This window comes from Formica exsecta, unplaced genomic scaffold, assembly GCF_003651465.1.
Source record: "Formica exsecta isolate Colony F162 unplaced genomic scaffold, ASM365146v1 scaffold37, whole genome shotgun sequence".
Classification (NCBI taxonomy): Eukaryota; Metazoa; Arthropoda; class Insecta; order Hymenoptera; family Formicidae; genus Formica; species Formica exsecta.
This window is the reverse complement of record NW_021850941.1, coordinates 1,262,845-1,272,932: the sequence shown is the minus strand read 5'-3', so window position 1 is coordinate 1,272,932 and position 10,088 is coordinate 1,262,845.

The window sequence follows — 10,088 nt, the reverse complement described above, 5'->3', positions numbered from 1 at the left end:
ATGGCATCTCTTTTTTTAAGTAACTTTGAACAATGAGAAAGTTTGTTATTTTTCGTATTTGATAATGCGCAGTTGAAGCTGTTTCTTCTTGTAAACTTTTTGATATGTTGGATTATAACTTCGTTGAAGTTGAAATATTAATCTGTCAGTAATGCTGCGTTTGTTCCAATATGCTTGTTATAGTTTTACTATAAAAAATATTTTTTTTTGTGTAAAGTACACACATACACAAACATCAGATATAAAAATACTAAAATCTGAATGTCTAATAAATATAAATATTAAACTAAATTAAATAGGAACGATTATTTTTTTACGTAATACTTTTTTATTTTATTTCCCCACATTTAACGTTTTATATTTTACTTATTTAATTCTTTATATTTGAATAACATTTTTTTAGATTTAATATTTTATTTAATAAATGTATGTATAAATATAGATGTATAGAAAAGAAAAATTATTTTATATTTGCTTAGCGGATTTTTAGACGATGAATAATTCTTGCAAGCTATACATTTTTTATATAAAATTTTTCTTTTTTCGTGAACCTTTGGTTAATTTTTCAAAAATTTACAAGATATATTTTATTCAATAAAATTTGCAATACAAAATGAATTTTTGTTATAGTTATAGATTCAACGATGTAAAATATTTTGCAAAACTAACATTCTATTCTAGAGAGAAAGTATTCTACACATTACTTCCCGACATAAATGGTGCGTTTTACACGCGGGTCACGCAAATATCCGTCGTGAGTGCTTCACATCGTATGATCAAAGGTGCCGGAAATTTTCCAGCGTTAACTCGCGCGGCATGTGTATGAGGTTTCGTAACTGCAGCCGACAAAGTTCCTAGGTATTAAGAGCACGCGGCTCAAGAATGCGCTGGCGTATTCGTTGCAGTGTTACATACGTGCGGAAGGTCGGATACTAGCTTTCTTACAAGCGCAGCATTTGCGACACGGAATGTATGAGAACGTCGTCGTAAATCTGCGGAACTACGGCCGGAGAGCGTGAAGACTCGAATAAACGGCAGGAACAATATACATATAGGCGAGCGTCGCATCGCGTCACTTCCTTCATCCGCTTATGTATATTTGGTGGTCGCAGAAGAGCAAATATACCGCACAAATAGTCCACAGGAACACAAACGGAAATTAAATTTATCTAACGATCCTCGGAATTTGCAGACGACCCGGATATAACTTCGAGTTTAACTTTCCGGCTTATTTCTTCGTTCTGTATGTACGTCCTGTTCTATCGAACGAGAATCCGAATCAACCTTGATGTATTTCATTCTCGGTAATTTCATTCCTCCATTTCTGGTAAGCGCAAATATTTCTTGCGGTTCAACAATCTTGCAATTTGCGCACAAGCGCATAGAATATAAATGGTGTAGAATGAAACAATGTTTAAATTCCGCATTGTTCTTGCTCGCAATTTTTAATAAAAAAATATTATAATTTTTTCCACGTCTTGCAATTTAATTTATTACATATTAAATTGAAAATATTAGGAAATTTTATTGCGTAAAAAAAGAAACAATAGCGTAGCAATTTTGGACGCTAACAATAAGTTGCAATCTATTTCCGGTTAATTAACAAGTTACTAGTGTTGTTACGAACCTTGGCGTGCAAACTAATTTTCGGACGTAAACATACATGAAGCGAAAAAAAAGTAAACAATGGCGATATACGGGAAATTTCTGACATTGCGCTTTCCTTTATTATTCGTATTTTTGGAATTTTAAAACAATTTTGTCATATTGAAAAGTTTGCTTGAAAGCCAGCTCTTCGTAATTTTCTGATTTTCTTCTCTTTAATTTTCTAATAATTTAGTGAATATTATAAACAATATATTTAAAATTTAACTCTTGTTTTATTATTTTTTATTTTTATGAATTTATTGATTTATAAAATTGAAAATTTCGTATTATTTTATATGCATATTTTATATGTGCATTATTTTATAAAAATAGCTCTATTTAATTATATCAGTGATAACTAAAAAGAGACATTATTCTCGTTACGTACTAATTGTTTAAATTTTAAATAAACTTTAAATTTCAAGTTTTATAAACAATAACAACATGTAAAACAAATTTAACTATGATAGTAGTATTTCCGTAGCATATCATACACAAGAGCACTGGTAATGTAAACTACAGGAGATAGCTATGTATATCGTAATAAGACAGCCATACCTATGCAATCTTATACCGTTGGCAGCACCGGATATCAAAGGTTTAGAACTAGATTTCCATTTGGGAAGGCTAAACGGAAATTGGACATGCGTGAATACACGTGGCTGCCAGCTGGAAAAGCTCGTCTTAAATTCAATGTGAAAATATTGATGCGGAATACATCGAGTGGCTGGCCAAAGTCTGACCGAGAATGCATTCGCTCTACTAGATGCATGACGTAGCATGAAAAGGCGGGATGAGAAGCATGTCAGAATGTTTATCGCCAAGCATCTCATACATTGTGAGAGCTTATTTCTTTAACGCCTTTGTTTGAGATTCGGAAAGCTTTCGTGCTGCTTTGAAGTTATCCGTGTCATCATTTTAAACAGTATGAATTTCGAACATACAAACACATTTCAAACACCCTTTACTTCCATTCATTGGTGCAACGTTTCCCTAGGAATATTATACAAAAAAATATAAAATAAAAAACGAATACATAATGTTTATTGTGTTGAGAATAAGAAATATTTCTTTTTTATTAAAAAAAAAAAAAAATTTTCTTTGAGATATGTTTATCATTTAGACATGTATGGAGTTGCAAATATTTCTTATATGCCCAATGACACGTTATATATAACATTAAAGAATCTGTCATTAAAATTGATGTCGGGGATATTTAGCATATATATTTTCTTTTTACATTTTATAAAGTTGTGGGGATTCTTATTTACTAAAAAAGACATTATATTTATGTCATATACATATAATGACATTGCGAGATATGCGAATTCTCTCCAAGCGTAACAATAAAAGATGCAAATTATATGGACAAATTATATTATATCTCTCCGAGAAAGCTCATTAAATTCTATGTATTATAATCTGATTCTCGAAACATTAATCGTGCGTGGCAGCTGGGTTTCACGCTCGCGAATTAACACGGTCGGATTACGTTTCAGTGGCGAGATCGATCTTTCGTTTTCATAACTCGCACGTATATCATCGACGAGAGATATGCCGGCTCACGTTTGACGCGTTTTTCGGCCTATAAATGGCTTCGATATTAATACGAGTTAATATTAGCACAATAATAGTAAGGGAAGTTGAGCCATATATCTCAGAAATATTTAGAAAATGTATACAATATATATGTATATTATATACGTGTTCTAGATAATATTAAATACTCTTCCATGATATGCAGATGGAAATCGGCCATTTCCATATGATATTAAAATCTCGCTATTCTCAAAATATATACAGAGAATATTATTGCATACTTTATACACATTCTTTTTTGTTTAAAATGATGTTACATGGTCTTTAAAAGTTTATTTCAATTTCATTATATTATATTATTATATTATATATTTTATAACTAATTCTTATGACAAAGAAAATTCTCTTTCAATAGAGATAAAATTTATTTTTTAATAAACTTGAAGTAAATGTTATTTTTAAAATAATAATGAAGATTGCTATTGCTAAAAATATTTTAAAGATAAAATTGAGAATATGATAGGAAGTAATATTGCTTGAATTACATATTTGCCAAAAAAAGATGGAGGTTGAAACTTTGAATATTTTATCTACATGAAAAACGAATATCCAACTTTCTTCTAAATTTTATATATAATAATATTATGTATCCATGTATATAATGAACCTTTTTACATATGTAAAAGAATTTGGAAGACTATAAGATATTTCTATCCAAAAATATCGTGGAATTAATTTTCAGCATAGTATCGAGCGTTTTTCTGTCGCCGAAATAAAAGCCGAAGGAGAGAGGCAGAGCTGAAAAATTTTTTATCGATCACCCGCTTAAACTGAATACACCGCTAAAAGTTCAAATGGAAAAAGATAGCCGCAAAAATGCCCGTGTCTTGTATCATTTGACCCGACAATGATTTTATCTTTTTCGTCAGTTTTTGCGGCTTATTGTTAGTCCATGTCACAATCGCGGTCACAAGATTGGCAAACGTATGAACATTTTTAGACGACAGTTTTCTGCGGCTTATTGCAGCGACGTTAAGCGGAAATATTACGAGTACTCACTTACGTGCGCGAATGTATATTTTTCTTGGAGAATCGCGAGTATATTTTATCAATAAAGTCTTTTCTCTTCATTTTTCTGCACCTTATCGTAAAGCTTTGTATAGGTCTTATTATTAGAGAAAAATGATGTAATTGTTTCTTCTCAGGCAAGTGCTGCGAGATTATGGATATTTTTTGCACGTAGTTGAAAGATTTATGTGATACCGGCGGAATGAAATATGAGAGTAATTAGTGAAATCCTTTTTGCATGGTGCAAATACAAGAAATTAAAATTGGATAAGCGGAAATAATAAAAAAGTTTCCGTTGTCGTTCGGAAAAGTACAAATGCTAAGCGAATTAATCAAGGAGAACGTTATTTGCGAACGGAAGTATGTAATGCTGTTGCGTTATCAAGTTCATTTATTCAATTTAATATTTAAAAGAAGGATATTTAATAATGATCATGTTTTTTTTTATTCAATAGTATAACTTTTAATTCACACAAATTAAAAATTTTTAATTGTTTCATAAAGATAATATTGTCATCTTATTTTGATATCAATTTAGAAATATTCCGTTTTATTAGAATTCTCTCTCTAAAATTTATTAATTTTTCTTTATCTTATAAGTCATTTAAACTATCAATTTTACTTTAAATATGGCTTGATATACAGATTTCTAATAATTCTACATAGTTAAGTAAACTTTCTAAATTTGTGATATTTTAAGTGTAGCACTGCAAGGTGGCACAAAAAGGGAGACTCCCCCTAAACTCAACTCCAACCTCTCTAAAGGATCATTCCGTTCAGCCCTTCATCTTTCCAGAGAAGTCGGTCAGCACGGTTGGTGCTATAATAAGCTTCTTACTGTCTAGATAACGTAATCTTGAGGTTATAAGGTGAACCACATTTATTGTAGGAGTTTATCGTGTGCAGCTGTTGCTGTTATTATTATAACAGAGCAAGAGAGTATGTCACAATAGACAGAAAAACAAATCAATAAAATTAAATATAATAAATTTTCTAGTCTTTCTCTCTTTTTTGCAGAACATTTTAGGGAAAAATTTTAAGGTAAAGAAAAATTTTTAAATATCCTAATATGTTTGAAATTCTCAGCCAGAGAAATAAACTATATCATTTTTTAAATAGAATATGTGTAATAATGAATAATATTGGTTTAAAATTTTTCTTTTTTGTAACAATAAAAAATAATTCAAAAATTAAATTTTAGAAATAAAAACTTTATTAATCATAACTTTATTAACTCATTATTAGTTTAAAAATAAAAGTCGTATACGAATTTTTTTTTAACTGTATCCACGTAACAAAACAATTTATTAAATATATGCAAGAAAAAATTTATTACATTTTTGTTAAAATTTTTTTGATTCGAGAAATGCAAGCGTTATGCGATCAAACGAAGTCAATTCGTTAAGATATTTGCTCACGCGAATATATGTGGCAAAACATTAATCTAAAAATCATTTTTCGCGCAACAAGTTGATTATAGTAAGAAGGATAATTTTTTTGATTCGAGGAAGACAAGCGTTATACGATTAAACAAAGTCAATTCATCAAGATGTTTGCTCGCGCGAATATATGTGTGGCAAAACATTGATTTAAAAATTATCTTTCACGCAGCGAGTTGACTGTAGTAATTCCAAATTAAGGAACACAAGGAATGTGGTTTTAGTGTCTCAAAATAAATAATATCTTATTTATAAGATTACTCGAATCATCGTTTCGGGTTTTCCCGAATTAAATTCCGAGTGATACATCATCTGGCAGACATGCCACTGAGAGCTTACGTGTTTTCTAAAGTTCTACCTGTGAACATGTCGCTATGTGTGCACATAATGCACCGCGACGCTATGGGACGCGATATCATTTCGTGCTCTTTCGTAATGAAACTTTGTGAGCTCGTTAATTCTTTCGCCGCGATGTAACTAATTACGAAACTAATATGATACAAAAGCACCGAGACGGCACATCTAAATGCCTAATTAGAAAAGTTTAACTTGTTCTCCATAGCTGAAACTGATTAACTTACAAAGAAGCTTCGAGAATGGCTGGCAAGCGACTTAAGTCGTTGCTCTCTGATCGCCGATAATTAAGCTTGTGCGTTACGCTACAATCTTCAGATTAGCGTTATTGATTAATTTAAACTTTGGAAAAATTTTTAATTGTTTCATAAAGATAATATTGTCATCTTATTTTGATATCAATTTAGAAATATTCCGTTTTATTAGAATTCTCTCTCTAAAATTTATTAATTTTTCTTTATCTTATAAGTCATTTAAACTATCAATTTTACTTTAAATATGGCTTGATATACAGATTTCTAATAATTCTACATAGTTAAGTAAACTTTCTAAATTTGTGATATTTTAAGTGTAGCACTGCAAGGTGGCACAAAAAGGGAGACTCCCCCTAAACTCAACTCCAACCTCTCTAAAGGATCATTCCGTTCAGCCCTTCATCTTTCCAGAGAAGTCGGTCAGCACGGTTGGTGCTATAATAAGCTTCTTACTGTCTAGATAACGTAATCTTGAGGTTATAAGGTGAACCACATTTATTGTAGGAGTTTATCGTGTGCAGCTGTTGCTGTTATTATTATAACAGAGCAAGAGAGTATGTCACAATAGACAGAAAAACAAATCAATAAAATTAAATATAATAAATTTTCTAGTCTTTCTCTCTTTTTTGCAGAACATTTTAGGGAAAAATTTTAAGGTAAAGAAAAATTTTTAAATATCCTAATATGTTTGAAATTCTCAGCCAGAGAAATAAACTATATCATTTTTTAAATAGAATATGTGTAATAATGAATAATATTGGTTTAAAATTTTTCTTTTTTGTAACAATAAAAAATAATTCAAAAATTAAATTTTAGAAATAAAAACTTTATTAGTCATAACTTTATTAACTCATTATTAGTTTAAAAATAAAAGTCGTATACGAATTTTTTTTAACTGTATCCACGTAACAAAACAATTTATTAAATATATGCAAGAAAAAATTTATTACATTTTTGTTAAAATTTTTTTGATTCGAGAAATGCAAGCGTTATGCGATCAAACGAAGTCAATTCGTTAAGATATTTGCTCACGCGAATATATGTGGCAAAACATTAATCTAAAAATCATTTTTCGCGCAACAAGTTGATTATAGTAAGAAGGATAATTCTTTTGATTCGAGGAAGACAAGCGTTATACGATTAAACAAAGTCAATTCATCAAGATGTTTGCTCGCGCGAATATATGTGTGGCAAAACATTGATTTAAAAATTATCTTTCACGCAGCGAGTTGACTGTAGTAATTCCAAATTAAGGAACACAAGGAATGTGGTTTTAGTGTCTCAAAATAAATAATATCTTATTTATAAGATTACTCGAATCATCGTTTCGGGTTTTCCCGAATTAAATTCCGAGTGATACATCATCTGGCAGACATGCCACTGAGAGCTTACGTGTTTTCTAAAGTTCTACCTGTGAACATGTCGCTATGTGTGCACATAATGCACCGCGACGCTATGGGACGCGATATCATTTCGTGCTCTTTCGTAATGAAACTTTGTGAGCTCGTTAATTCTTTCGCCGCGATGTAACTAATTACGAAACTAATATGATACAAAAGCACCGAGACGGCACATCTAAATGCCTAATTAGAAAAGTTTAACTTGTTCTCCATAGCTGAAACTGATTAACTTACAAAGAAGCTTCGAGAATGGCTGGCAAGCGACTTAAGTCGTGGCTCTCTGATCGCCGATAATTAAGCTTGTGCGTTACGCTACAATCTTCAGATTAGCGTTATTGATTAATTTAAACTTTGGAACCATAGACTATGTAGCAAAGTACGGATAAGATCAAAAGAAACAAAGTACGTGATAAAGGTATAATGAAAGAGGTTAATAACTGTTAGAAATTATGTAATTATATTTAATTTATTGATATAGACATATATTATTGCTCTTTTAGTTATATATAGATGTATGCAAATTTATGGTTTGTTATTTACATATAATATAATAAATTGTTTATCTATTACTATTATCTGGGAAATGATGGCAAGCCTTTTATCACATCCCATCTCATGTGTGTACTCATTATGCGTTATATATTTGCTCGCTAATAAAATCAGAAGCGCTTATGCATTGTACGAGAACGGGGCACTTAAATTCAACGAATATTTACTTGAATTAACGTTACTCCTTTTGGCTACGAAACTGACGATTTACCATTCCGTCATATATTGCGCCGCTTCGTAATTGGTGCCTCTCATCATCGTGTTCCGTGAAGCATGAATAGATTTGCCGTTTGCCGTTTGCCAAAATTTAGAGAAAGAGAGTATTTGCGACTATTTACTTTTGTAATAATAAAAATTTTATTTGTTCCGGCGGATCAGAGAGAGATTATTCGTAATCGTTATATAAAATATAATTTTGTGTGGATGATAATCTACAATTAATTCACGCGTTAGAATAATCTGAATCCATAGTTTCCATGTATCGTTTTAATGTATCATGTAACGTATTTTGGCAGGCTATGTAATATACTCGTATATTTGATTTATTGCTGATCTCGTAACAATTCATTTGTTATTATTCAGTGACAAAAAAGATTTTTTCTACAATATATTTAATCTATGAAAATTATAATATTATTTAACATATTATTTTGTATAAAGATTTATATAGTAAAGATATTATAAAATATGAATATTTTGTATATATGTTATATCAAACACAGAATATAACTTATTTTGCACAAATTAGCGGATAAATACTTGTGTAATTGAACACCCGTGTTTACCATGAAAATTAATTACTCGTGACTAAATAAAATCCAGTAGAATATCATCGTAATAGCTACTTAATACGGGATGTTGATGCCGAGGGACGGATTCGCGTCAGGCTACTCGTAATTAAAGTTTTCTAATTTCTGGCAACGTGGGAATTTCCGGCGGGCCATTTATTATATCGGCGCGGTAAACAGTTTTCAGTTTACACGAGAAATATATCCTCGTTCAACGTTTAAGAGGCAATAAACTCGTAGTCGATGCGACTTTCGTTACAAAAGTCTCCTTAACTTTCTTTAGCGCGCAGAGAAAGTGTTTTTGTGGAAAAGCTGCGAGATTTCGCGAAGAAATTCGCGAGGTGGCTTTATGAAACCGCAGACTATTTTGTCATTGCGGTATGCTATACCATGTTTTTACTTGTAGATTAGTTGTTGATGTACAAGAACGCGGCGTCTTCTAGATGTTTAAAGAGATTCGCGTGTTAGTCGTTAGTTGACAAGTTCCTGCGGATATTTGCGTAGCCTATAAAACAATACGTGCGATGTACGTGTAAATCGAGTAATATATTTTGTAATTTAAACTGTTGCTAAATTATTCGATTAGTACTGGAGAAAAACACATTTGAGGAATAAATATTAAATATTAATTAATAATTATTAAATGTGCTATTTATTATCTCGCTGAAATTTATGGTATTTTACGGGCAAAAGTTTATGCTCATACTAAGCAAGTCTATGAAATGGCACTCTTTAAGATTTCTTATTATATATATCTATTCAATGAAGTATAATAAATTCTCGTGAGCGCTTTTTTGATAAATGCTTTACCTTGACCATTGGAATATTATTTGCTTTTTTCTATTGTGAAGGATTTTAAAACGAATATTATAGTATACTTGCATTTTATCGGTACAAAATATAGAAACAATCATTAGTTGATTTTTAACTGTGTATATATACACACGCGATTTTTTATTTCTTTGACAAAAATCATAAAAATTTTTCTATTGTACTTTTCAAATATTTCTTTCGTATTTTATATAATATTTCTTATCTTATATATCTATC